Below are 14074 nucleotides of genomic sequence, written 5' to 3'. Positions count from 1 at the left end.
AACAACATAATATTGAAAAATGTGTTAACTGCTTAAAGAAATAAGTTGTAATGGCATTCTAGGAAAAGCAATTATACTTCTGCATGTTTTCTAATTCATTTTCTTTTGGAAAAAGTTGGGAAGACCCTATGGGGCCAATATCCCCTGGCAGGCCACCCTCGACCCCAGGCACCACAGGGAGCCCCTGAGTCTCCAATCTCTATCTAGATGCCCCTTTATCAGATGATGCCTTGTATGTCATGTTATAATCACTTCCCACCATGTGTCTTTCTAACTAGACTGTAAACATCCTGGGCATAGAAATCTAGACTTCTATTTGTATTATTCCCCCAACACCTACCATGGTGCCTTGAATACAAGTGTTCAATACATAAGAGTTGATCAACTGCCCTAAGAATTTACAAGTGTTTTCTTCACACCAGTGGAGAATAAAAACCTGAAAGAGTAGTTCATTCCATTATACTAGGAAGAACAGCAGAATCTGCTATACCAGCAATTTTCAATTATTTGGGGGTATTTAATTTTGGGAGAAATTGTGAAGTCTTTGAGCTGCATAGAAATATAGTCATTTGGTCTTCACTTCCATATAACATTGTATCTTGCAAAATCACAGACAAGTATAAAAGGCAGGAAGGTGAGTGTGGCTATGGAAAGCACAAACTTATTTACTGTATTTTGGCATCCTAGAACTAGAGAAAACTTTTCTTAATATAGGAAAGTATCATACTTAGAGTACAAATGTTATTTTTACCAGCAGTTAGCAAGTTTTCAGAATTGTTACCCTCAATAGGATAACATTAAAATTGGAATAACTTTTAAAAATTTTAATGAAATATGGTCTGTTTGATGAAAAATGTTCCACAATATACTGTCCTTTGGTCCCATTTTTAGAAAGAAAACCTTGGGCTACTTTGAAAATGGGTATGACGACAACATCTGTGCAAAAATTTCTAGTTTACACAAATACATCAAGGTGCATTTAAATATCTTTCAGAGGTTTATATTTTGCTCTTTCAAGTATTTATATGCATATTTACACATATTTGTATATATTATACATATACATATTTTACATCTTGGTCCTCAGTTTAAATGCATTACTTTACCTACTGTTCTTTTAAAGATTTCCACATATTGTTCTTTCAATGATTTGTACGTTTTTTCTCAACTTGGAAACCTGAAGTAGCTAAAATGTTGGAAGAACAGGACTACATTTCATTTGTCTTCTAGCATCTGATATGCAGAGATTAACACTAGATATACCAGCTCTTTTCTTCATATGGGTAAATGAATATACGGAGGTGTTAAATGATTTACTAAAAAACAACGTGAGTATCTCTTGGATTTCCTGATTTTCAAGGCTGCCACCATCAGATTATGCTGATTCTTTTTTGGCTGACCTGAGATCCATAGAGTTCCCAGATTCTCTGATTTCATCCGTATATATCTTTGGCCATGGCTCTCAGAAAACAGGATGATACTAAGCTTAATTTGCATGTGTGATGTCTGTGGAAGAGATGTGACACTTACCTATCTAACTAAAACCCTACCTCTCTACCCAGATAGGGGCTTTGTAAGAGGTCATCATATTCACTTGTGCACTTCCTTCCTTATTCTTGTTCTCATGGTCACATGAGATCACCAAATGCTCGGGTCCTGAGCTGCATTTCCATGTTTAGTAAATCAGGAAATAGTGAAAGATGTGTCTTGTGAAACTTTCATTCCAAACTTAGATGAGGCATGAGTATTTAATGACAAGTGAATGGACATGAATGAGAAAGAGGTCAAGATTTTAATACCTTGAATTGATATTAAGGCAATCTATACACAAAACAAGTGTACATGTAAGGGGTTTTAATCAATATCTTTCTCTTTCTATGAAAACTCCCCTAATTCCTATAAGCAAAATTGATGATTTCCTCCTTAATATCTCATGTCTGTTGTTATCATAGCACCCAAACGCTTCATTGTAATTGTTTTATACAGCTGTCTTTTAAATGTAAAGTCTTTAAGAAAAGAGACTATGTTCTACTCATCACTATATCCCTACTAACCTCAGTAATGCTGGCATGTGGTATAATATGCTTATTTCTTCAAAGCCGAGTAAATAAGTGTTTGTGCATTCTATACCATTAAGGATTGTGTACTGGAGTTGGTTAAGAAATCATTCAATATTTAGTGGTACCGATGGTACGAGGTAAAAAAGGGCAACAATGAGGGGCGCCCTATGGACTTTGGAATGACAGAAATGAGTTTCCTACATAAAATGAATCAGACAAGAGATGAAAAAAATATCAACTACAAGAGAGTCAGACTTAACTGGAAACTAATCAGCCACATGTAAGGTCTTATGACAAATGTTTCGGTATAGACAGAAGTTTGGCCACTCACAGGATCCTTGAGACAGTCACAGAGTCATCGTCCATGGCAGTGCTATTTCGTTTATCTTACCAAAGGATACCACCTACCCAGTTCTGTGGGCAGGTATATCCTTATGATAAAAATACATCACTGGTTTCCTTGTTTTAATCCTTTGAACATTCAAATCATTTGACTAGCCACTTCTGCATCGTTTCTATGCTTACCAGGAGTTCTGATGGTTATAAATGAACTCCCATAGCTTACTCAGAGGGAGATGATACATTTGTCCGAGGACTCGAGTGTCCAGGTATACCTCATACTGGAAACTAATAAACTGGAATCTAATCAGCCTCTAGGAATCAGGTAAAAGGTGAGTTTGCCTCTGGTTGATACAGCAACACTTGGTATCCTGACATTCCAGTCACTGTGCTTGCTCATCTGAAGGCCATAGTTAGATTTTAACAACTCCCCCAAGATGATTCCTTCCTGGTGGTGCTCGTTGCCTTCCCTAAGCATCACACCCCTGTCCCCACATGAGCTATTTGCCTTTTTCTTCCAATGGCTACACAGATTATGTGCTTAACACTATGCTTTAAACCACTAGAGAGTGATCCAAGATAATGTGTAATTAAGTGAGGATTGTTTGGCACAAACTAAAAGTGTTACAGAAATTCCAAGCGAATAAGGATCACTGTGGTGGGCAGCCATCCAAGGAGAAATTCCAGAAGGCCTACGGTCTTAAGAGGGGACTTGACGTCTGAGTAGGAGGTAGGTAGGTGGGAAAGAGGGGAAGGGAATTTCTAACAGGGAGCTGTGGGTCCGCAGATGTGGAGGCCAGAATGGTGGGTCTATAACAGACGTGTCAACATGCCATCTCTTTACTCCCTTCAGAATAAAACCTGGAGGGTGATGAGAAAAGAAATAAGCCTCCTTAAACTTCCAGTTACAAAATAAATAAGTCTTGGGGATATAATGTACAGCATGGTGACTACAGTTAATACCACCATATTGTATTTTTGAAAGTTGCTAAGAGAGTAGATCTCAAAAGTTCTGATTACATGAAACACATTGCAATTAACTGTGGCGATGGATGTTAACCAGACTTCCTGTGGCCGCCGTATCACAATATAGACAAATATTGAATCATTATGCTGTATTCCTGAAATAACTATTATATATCAATTATATCCCAATAAAAAACAAAATTCAAAAAAGAAATGTCTCTTTACTTAAGCTTTGAACTGGAAGCGTTAATGAAAGACAAAACAAGGGGCACCTGGGTGGCTCAGATCATGATTTCGTGATTCATGAGTTCCAGCCCCACGTCAGGCTCTGCACTGCGAGTCTGCTTGGGATTACCTCTCTCCTGGCCTCTCTCTGCCCCTCCCCTGCTTGTGTTCTGTCTATCTCTTTCTCAAAATAAATATACACTTTAAAAAGTAATTAAAAATATAAACAAAATGAAATAAAACCCAACATCCTATTAAACGCCTAGGTTCAGAAAAACAATATTAACCTTTTAGTTATTTGCCTTTAAAGACCAATTTTTAAATGCTATCATTTATGGAATGAGAACAATTTTAACCAACAAGAATAAAAGTAATCTCTGTCTCCAAAAGGAAAGCATTTTGAATGGCAAAGTTACTTATTAGCCCAAATTTGTTCTAGAGACTACACCACCACAGGATATGAGGATTTATGGTAGTTAATTCTTAATTTTTTTGAAAAAGTAACTTTTAAATGGGTAACTTTCCTTTCAGTTACTCTCCAAATAGTCTTTACAGGTAGAGAAAACTTATCTTTGAAAATGCAACATTTATAGTGGGAAAAAGTTAGGTATTGACATGCTTTTCTCCACTCTTTTAATACCTAAGTGAAGAGGGAAACAGAAAGTAACTAAAAGAATCTTCTCCCACCTCACTCCAGACAGATCACCCTCCCACCTGCCACAATAAGTGCCACCAAACACTTATTTGGTGGTAGCAAGACAGGAAAGAGAAGAACAGCAAAGAGGAAGAAGGAGAAGAGGAAATGGGGGGGGGCAGAAAGAAGGAGCAGTCTGCACCTGCTCAGAGGAAGTGGGGGCTGGGGATGGCCTCCAAAATTAGAACTTGAGCCCCTCTCTCCATTCTTCACCTCAGTCAGTGCTGCCCCCATCCTACTCTGTGTGTCTTTTCATCCTCCATTTAAGTCTTGCTTCTGGGTTGTGCCCAGTAAAGACAATATAATTCCTGAAGGATCACTTCTATCTATCTATCTATCTATCTATCTATCTATCAATCATCTATCTATCTATCTATCTATCTACAGTTTATTTATTTTGAGAGAGGGAGAGAGCATGCACGAGAGAGAGAGAGAGAGAGAGGGAGAGAGAGAGAGAGAGAGAGAATCCCAAGCAGTCTCTGCACCACTAGCACAGAGCCTGACATGGGACTTGAACTCATGAACCACAAGATCGTAACCTGAGCTGAAATTGAAAGTCCATCGTTTAATGGACTGAGCCCCACCAGACACCCCAAGGATCACTCTCAAACAAGGATGTATATAGAACAGAAGAACCCTGTAAATTCCCCTTAGTGAAGGCTCGCTCATAGAACGCCAGGATGACTTAGGGGTACTGAACCCACAAACCAGATTCAAAGGGAACGAGGGTTTTCATTCCAAGCCTGCTACTGTTGTGGATATATGTATTCCCTCTGACTTCCTCCCTAAGAGGTCTGTCTCTATCTCTCTATATTTCTTAGACACACACACACACACACACACACACACACACTTAACATACTTCAAGCTTTCTTTATGTTCCAAAAGGAATTTTACATAAAAATACAGGCATCTTTTCAGAAAACCTTTACTTCATTTCCATTTCTTAATTGCTGTTAAACTGGAAAGCTTTCCAGTCCTGTTTATGAAAAAAAGATAGAAGCTTAGATTTTTAAGAGATTCCTTGAGTTAATAAAATCCAACAGTGCTAATAGAAGACCTTTGTTGTGAGTATATTTAACTTCTGAAAGGCACATAGAAACATAAATCTTCCATGTTTAAGTTGAACAATAGTGACATAAGGACAATCCTGAAGAATGACTCTTAAATACTTTGAAATCTCATAAAGAAGCTTTTCTCAGGAAAGCTATAAAAAGAGTCAGTTTTGCCTGAGTCAGAGCAATTTTATCTAACTAACAGCACCCTCTGGACCTTTGAAAAACTGACATTCTCCATGACAGATCAAATTTGGATGTGGCTCATAAAGGAGCTCCCAAGGAGACTTTCATGCTTATTTTCCTCCTTTAGATCAAGAGCAAAGGTTGGCAAATCTGGCTCACTGACTGCTTTTGCAAATAAAGTTTTATTGGAACACAGACACACTTTTGTTTACATTTTGTCTATGACTACTTTCAGGTACAAGGACACAGTTGAGTAGGTCTCACAGTCACCATATGGCCTACAAAGCCTAAAATATTTACTATCTGGCCCTTTATAGAACAGAGTCTGCTGTCTCCTGAATAATTTCCCTCCCGCGTCACTCCTTTAGATGGAAAGTCAGGATGCCTGGATTTTAGACTCCGTTCTCCAGTAAACTGCTTTATGACCTTGGGAAGTAGTCACTTTCCTTGAGTTTGACTTCTTATCTATAAAAGAAGGAAGAATTAGCCCAGGTGATCATATTTTTCTTACTAATTCCCTTTAAATTTCTATGTTCCAAGAAATTCTTATAACACAGTTTTTATAACTGTGATTTTTAAACAGAAACCAAATCAATTTTAAAAAGATGTCTTTCTTCAAAACCCCAGTTTACTGTGAAATGTGTCACATCATTTGAAGCATTTAACAACTAAGTGATACCCCCTTGCTACCGTATCGTGGACATGCCAGAAAGCTGTAGATTAGGGCTGGGGAGAGAATGTAAACAGCAGTAAAATCTGTTTTAGACGAGGCAGCACATCTGGCTCACATTTCCCTAGAACAGATGCGGCGTACCGCTTGTGCCAGAGATGAATGCTCTTGTCTGTCGTGTTTTGGGTGAGTGAGTGCTCTATGCGTGCTGTAGCCCTGGGATCCTAAGGGAAATGGGACATGTGCTCACACCAAAGAAGCGCTATGAACAGATGACAAAGGCACAAGTTCTTTGCTTCTCCGGGAATGGGGCTGGGCACTGTCTGAACTTGGGTGCTATGGGCATATTCTGCACTGCACAATTTCTCCCTCGACGTATGCTGTAGGGCTACTAACTACGGAAATGATGGCTGAGCAACCTCAGTCTCCTTCTACATTCCCCACAAACAACCAAAGGAACGCTCGCAATCACTGTCTTCAAAGAATAAAAGACTAGAGACATCATACTACCCTAAAAACAAAAATCGTCTGAAGTGCTCTAAATAGAGGTCAGAAAATTCCCTAGACTTCAATGCTAATGGCTATGATTTTAAAACTCCAGGAAGCCTGTCATCTTGAAAATAAATATTTTTTTCCCATTTCTTTTCTGCCCAGAAGATAGAGGTGTTTGGAGGTATCAAGTCCCTGAACCAGAAATTATTGTTTCTTGTCTCCATAGGAGGATGCTTTGAATAAGAACAAGTCTACATGAGGGGCTTCTGGGGGGCTCAGTCAGTTAAGCATACCACTTGAACTCAGGTCATGATCTCGCAGTTTGTGGGTTCGAGCCCCATGTCAGGCTCTGGGCTGACAGCTCAGAGCCTGGAGCCTGCTTCAAATTCTGTCTCCCTCTCTCTCTGGTCCTCCCCTGCTTCTGCCCTGTCTCTCTCTCTTTCAAAAATGAATAAACATTTTTTTTTAAATTTTTTTAAAAGAACAAGTCTATATGGAATTTTAGAAAGCATCATGAATGCTCACTGAGTTTAAAACATATTTCAAAACAGAAAGGAGTGCCTAACAAAGGGAGCCACTTGAGAGTTTTTACAAAACCCAAAGCGAATCAATCCTACAAATAACATTCAGAGTTCAGGTAGCATCTTCTCATAAACATCTTCTGTGGTGTGCTGAATTCCCTGCATTTGCCACACATTATATACTCTGGCTGGCACCTTTGTTTTCAGTAATGCCTTTCTTTGCAAGAAAAAGACACTACTGCATACTGTCTAACACTTCTGTTAGATTTTCTAGCTTTTCTCTCTCTGACAGAGAAGCCTCTGAACTGGATGCTAATATTTTGCATGCTAAGCATGAGCCAAAATGGATTAAAAAATCTAAGCGAACATATCTGCATCAGTCTAAGGAGTTTCAAAGGAAGAGCTGCCATGTTAAGCTGCTTAGCATAGCTGCTGCTCTCCCCTGCTTCCCGCACCCCCCTCACCCGGCGATCTGTATTTTGGAGTACTTTACCTTCTCTTCTTGGCCAGTCGGTATTCTTCTATCCTCTCAGATTCCTGCTTAAGTCCCATCTCTGGGATCACATTGCGTGCCAGCCCTCACAATGCTTTGAACATAGAGGGGACTTATAAATATTGTTGGTTTGTTTTGAAAGTCTTCCTAAATAACCTCAGTCCGTGTTGATCTCTACCTTCCTTAACTCCTTTGAGATTTATTGTCTATCCCACACAATTAACACCTTATTCTCCTTGGCTGTGTATCACATGATACATCTCATTTTTCCTTTGTAATTGTTTCATGTGAGTTGGTTTTCTTTCTTCAATTAGATTTTCAGCTCCCATGGGTGAAGTTGTTTTCCATAATATCTAGCAAACTGTTAGGCACAGTAAACATCCAATAACGACTTGTGTTTTTTTCAATCAACAGCAGTTTTCGCATTGCTTGAAAGGCTATGTACCTTGACAGCTATGTTGTGAGTTCCTACTGATCAAACTTTTATATCAGAAATAGCAGTAAGGTGGTAAAGTTGAAACCCCCAAGTAGAATAATTTGAATGAATATACATGGACTATCAGGGGCAAATGAAAGAGATTGTTTCAGTCATTACTTGCAAGGCAGAATATCTAAGTATATAAAAGAGCTAAGCAAACAAGGAAAGATATGTACAGAATGCACATATAGTAAGAAAATTAAATTTAACTGATTGATCCAGTAGAGGCCAAAATGTTTACAAAATTGAACAATTCATTTCTTCATTCATTAATATAATCATCATGTATTGAGTCTGGCTGTGCATGTAACTCATTTAGAAAACTACATTATCTTTTATAGCATGCCTAGCTTCTTCAAGACTCACAGATTTCCAGTTTACACCTTGTTCATTGTTTACAGTGCTTCTGCAATAAAAGAAATCTGCTAAGCTAATGTTTATTTCAACAAACACTCTGTTTGGATGAAGCCTGACAACTCAAACATCTGTTTTAACTAGAAGCATCAACCAAGTTGACTTACTACATGGATAGAATTCGGAAAATTGCTCAATATTCTGCTTTGTTCTGCTTGTGTGGACACAGCCTAATGTTTTCCATGCCACCAAATTAGTACTTAAGTGGGTAAAGTAACCAAAGGAGCTTTTGCATACCCCATGGCAGCTGTGTTCTAAAGAGAATTAGACCTGAAACACCCAGCTCTGAAACAAGCAATTAGTACAGGGCTTTAGTTGTTTAGCTGTGGGTTTCATTAATATGGAAGAGACAATAAAAGTGTTATTTACACTATCATAAAGTTTGATTTAGGCATTTCATGCTAGTATACCTCACATATGAAACCAGTGACAGGTTTGTTTAAAGAAGAGCAATATTAAACTCATCAGACACAAAACAGAGCTGATCCAAGGAGTATTTGTGTTATGTTTCAAGTCAAATAGCACATTCTTTACTTCCAAGTGAAAAAAGATTTATTTTTTCTGTAAGTGGCTAACCTCTGGAAATAATTTGGGAGACCAGAGAAAAAGAAAACCCAAGTTTGAATGAAATCTCCATTGTGAGTCCAAGCCTTGCTGTCTCCATAGTGGCATTTTCAGGACTGCTGTGGTTGTTCCCCACAGTGAAGTTTAGGTTCAGCCCCCTGATCAATGACTCTTTTTCCACACTTAGGTGTCATTATAGCTACTACCATTGCTGCAGATAAATCTTCCTTCTTCGATAAGACATATTGGGTAGGCTAACTAATGATTTTTTCCAGCTTTACTGAGATATAATTGAAACACAACATTGTGTAAGTTTAAGGTGCACAACATGATGATTTGGATACCTATACCTTGCAAAATGATTACCACACTAAGGTGAGTTAACACATCCACCATCCACATAGTTACCATTTTGTGTGTGTGTGTGTGTGGTGAGGACATTTTGAATTTACTCTCTTGGCAAATTTCAAGTATACATTAGCATGTTGTTAGCTGTAGTCATCATGCTGCACATGATGTTCCCAAAAGTATTCACCCTATAACTGCAAGTTTGTATCTTTTGATCATCCTCACTCATTTCTCTCACCTCCCCAGCCTCTGACAACCACCAATCTACTCTCTGTTTCTATGAGGTTTTTTTCTAGATTCCACATATAAGTGAGATCATTCAACATTTGCCTGTTATTTTTTAAATTAATTTATTTATGTTGAGAGAGAGAGATCAGCAGCAGGGGAAGGGCAGAGACAGAGAGAGGGAGAGGGAGAGAATCCCAGACAGTCTCCACACTCAGTACAGAACCCAATGGGGGGCTTGATCCCACGACCACTGCAAGATCATGGCCTGAGTGAAATCAAGTCATTTGCCTAACTGCATGAGCCACCCAGGCATCCCTGTCTGTCAATACTTTAATGAGCCAGAAATTACTAGAATAGGTAAGTCAAGAAATGTGAATTTATTCAAGTGTCTGGTATGAACAGAGCCAGTCGGATTAAAAAAAAAAAAAAAAAAAAAAAAAACCTGTTCACAAAATGGGGTAGGATGTTACTGAGTCATTGATGGGATATAGTTGATGGAAGCTTCTTGGAGAATAGAACTAAGTAGGAAGGAATTTAGGGATTTGTTGAAGGGTCATTATCTAAGAGTAAGTGACATCTATGTTGAACACAGAGAATGAAGAGGTATTTTAGCCTGTCCAAGTCAGAAACAGCACGTGACACCAGGATCAGACCCAGGAGGCACAGACTTGACACAACTACATACAAGATGAGGATCTTTTAAGAACATCAGAACTGGTTTATGAAATACTCACACTCCCACACTTGAACGCACTGATAGGGTACGGCCCAGTCCTTCTGAATGCCATAAAGTAAATGCTCTGCTATTTTCTAAATGGCTGGCAGATAGGGTTTGGTTTGGATGATTAAGTACATTGAAGGAGACAGAAAAGGCTCCAGGCTGCAGCGCCCTTAGGGGAATTTTCTTCCTTCCCTGGGTGATGATACTAGAAGAGCTGGATGGGCATGGCTGTTGACTCCTCTTGGAGCACATCACCATCAGTGCTCTCACTGCTCCAAGGTAGCCCCTCAGGAAGCCCAGAACAGAGTGATACAAAGACTTCAGATGTTTTGGCCAGTTTCAGAGTAAGGACAGATTCTTGGGACAGAATCAAGAGCCTCAGAGTTTTGTTTTTCTGAAACACTGATGCCTACATAATATGATTACACTTTTCCACGGTTAAGGGTTTCCATGTACGTTATTAAGTGTGAACTAATATACCTTCCATTCCTTCTATGGTTTTGAATTCAAAGTACAAGAGAATCAAGGAAAAAAACCAAAGTCACAAGTTCTGGATTCAAGTTCTAGGGCGACATTTACAAGCTGTTGACTTGGAGTCTCTACTCAGAGTGTGTGTTTTATCATAAGAAAATGGAATAACAGTATTCACACCTTAGAGCAGAATGGTGGTCAGTGATGTAACTTAGATCAGTAAGCTCTCAAATCTTAGTATTCCTCACTCCCTGAACCCTCTGCCTTGTCCACTACCACAGCCATGCTGACCTGCCCCTGTCTTCTGACCAGTTCTGAGCTGCACTCTTTTCAACAGTAAACTCGGAAAACTATGGATTCCAAACAGAGTGGTTGTGGAGATCAGTAGAGATTGAGGGAGTGTTTCTTGCTATTATAGGCTTCATGAACATCATCATTACTTACAGTCTATGAGGAAATATTAACCAATAACTTTATTCTTTGTCGCCATGCAACACTTTGATTTATAATCTACATTAAAGACAAAAGCTAAACAAAAGCTAAGGGTCTGTGCCTTAGAATGCTAAATCACCATTAAAATAAACCATTTGGAAAACTTGATTAGCTGTTCAATTTTATACTGTGATTATTCTTTCCCCAGGTCCTCTTCACAGACAAAAAATAGAAAATTTGGTTTGTTTTTCACAGTATTAAGAAAGGCTGATGAACTGTCTGTGTCAGTGTTATATATTTAGTGGACTTATTATTATTTTTGCAATGCTTTGGCACCGCTCAATTTTAAATGATAATTACCACATTATAATCTTGGCAAAACCCACTGTTCTAAATAATGCTCTGATGTACAAATGAGTCTTCCTACCAGATGAAAACTGCCAAGGGAAAGGTACTGTTGTATTATAGAAAAATGAGAAGTCTCATTGTAGCGCAGAATAACTATAAATTTCATTTCAAAGGCATACACTATATGCACACAAACAAAAAAAAGTTATAATTAACATGTCTACTTCTCCCGAAATAGCACCCTAATTTATAATAACTCACTGTAGGGTACGTAGGCACCCTGGATCAGATAGTATTTCTGTATACTGCGAACTAGAGACGGTAGGAGACTCAATATGCTAAATAATTTCTGCAACTTTTTCACAATATGAAGGTAAACACTGATTGAAGTGTGGCCAGAGGGTTCTGGAATCATTTTTTCGCCAGCACCATAAGTCAACAAGCAGTAAGGTTTTTATAATAGTGTGTGCTTATACATGTCTTTCAATAACTTGTAGTATTTTCACTAGGTCTGCCCACAATAACACCATGCATGGATTTCTTGCTTTAGTAGAGAAACCAACTCTGAAATGAAGATTTACATAAGAGATTAGCTTTTATTTTCTATTAGGTGATCCTTCGGGGCAGTTAAGCGCATAGCTTCTCTTTTCCAATATCTCCTAGAAAACCTTTCCAAAAAATACAGGAGGCTAATGACTATTCTCCTATTGCAATCATTCTCAAATTGGGGGTGGTTTCTTCCCTCCAACACCCCCATCCCAGCCAGGGAGATATTTGGCCATGTCCAGGGACATTTTTGACTGAAGTTGTGGTCTACTGGCACTTAGCGGGTACAGGTCACAGATGTGGCTAAATATCCCACGATGCAAAGGGCAGATCCACACTAAAAGGAATTATCTTGTCCAAACTGCCAATTCTGCTGGGGTATGTATCTCTAAAAACACGACAGGTATTGCCCACAGACACTGCCTGAGTCGGGGGTCCTTGGGACAGATATCACTGTGAATGAAGGTCAACATAACAGCGGAATCAAAATCCTTCATTTCCTGCTGGGATCCCATAAACATTGTTAGTGCACAGATCCAGACAGCAGGCTCTTAGTTTCTGGAATTTTTTTGAAGTTCTAGTTTTGCTTTGTTCAATCATTTTAGAAAATATGGAAGCATCATTCTGATTTGAACTAGTTCATTTGGTTTATTTTTGGACACGTTCGGTTGAGTTACTAACATCTGGGGTCTATTCAGTTCAAGGTATAGCGCGCATCAATACAATTTTGGCTTTTGGCTATGGCTACTTGGTTTAGGACTTTGCATTAGTGCCCATGTGAGTGTGATTTTAGCAGAAAGCCCCAGCCCACCCCTATCAAGGCCCCTGGAGCCTCTGGACACTAAAGGAGTTATTTTGCTCTTTACTCTGTTTTATAGGAAGACTCATGAATGCCAGCACCAAACCAAGAGGTTTGAGGACAGGTTGGCTCTTCACTTTCCCCACTTGGTTTCTTGACTACGAAAGGGAACTTATTTTATACTATATGTATGAGAAGGTACAACAATCTCATGTTTTGTCTTCCTGACACTGTTTACTTGAGTGCACTGTGAAGAAAAAAAAGTTCTTGAAAATCTCCAGGGATTAAAAAAAAATGCCCGTTTACCCTTATTTTGCAATGGCCCTGGTTGTGAAATCATCAGACTGCAAAATATTGGAGGAGTGTTGAGGGTGGATTTTGGTGACAAGATTTCCTTAAGGCTGTAAACAAACCAAATTCATTAAGAGGAAGAAACAGAGGTGGCAGATTTCATCATAAAATCAGGAAAACAGTTTCCAGCTGAATTATAGATCTAGCACAAAACGCAATTGTTCATTTTTTAAAACTTCAGTTACTGCAGGCTGAAACAGAACATTTCAATTGGCTCAGTTCATGAAAGCCATCTGCACCTGCTCACAAAACAGCTTAAAGAAAAAAAAAATCTGCACGCAGGATTTTAACGTATACAGATAATAAGGAACAGCCTCTGGCACACACACCCCGAAAAAGGAGGAGTCTTATGAAGCGAGGGGCTCATAATTTTTTAAACTACCAATAAATAATAATCTAAAATCAGCTTACAGCATTAGTTCAGTTTTACCTATGGTAGCTACGCTTGCCTGTTCTGGTTATACGTTTAAAAGTTAGGCGATTAAAATTCAATTATGTGGGTTTTTCTTTTATGTAGCCTAGGGTTGAATGAATTACTGGCAGGAAACTTTAGCTCACGAATTCAATCAAAAATCCTTTCATTTGTCAGAGCTGCTTCCTGCCCTTCTCCTTTAAACATCTGCTTCTCCAGTTCAGGGAACACACACACACACACACACACACACACACAGAC

At 38.8% G+C, this 14074-nt stretch overlaps 1 protein-coding gene across 2 annotated transcripts in view; it reads right to left on the bottom strand.

Annotated features, from left to right (window-relative positions):
• The window catches only part of MAML2 (mastermind like transcriptional coactivator 2), a 350467-nt gene that overhangs the window by 238818 nt on the left and 97575 nt on the right, over positions 1–14074 (bottom strand). The window lies entirely within an intron of this gene.

The sequence above is a fragment of the Hyaena hyaena genome, unplaced genomic scaffold (assembly GCF_003009895.1).
Source record: "Hyaena hyaena isolate Hyena2069 unplaced genomic scaffold, ASM300989v1 scaffold_882, whole genome shotgun sequence".
NCBI classification, from domain to species: Eukaryota; Metazoa; Chordata; class Mammalia; order Carnivora; family Hyaenidae; genus Hyaena; species Hyaena hyaena.
The sequence above is the reverse complement of the archived record's forward strand: the minus strand, read 5'-3'. Positions and strand labels throughout refer to the sequence as shown.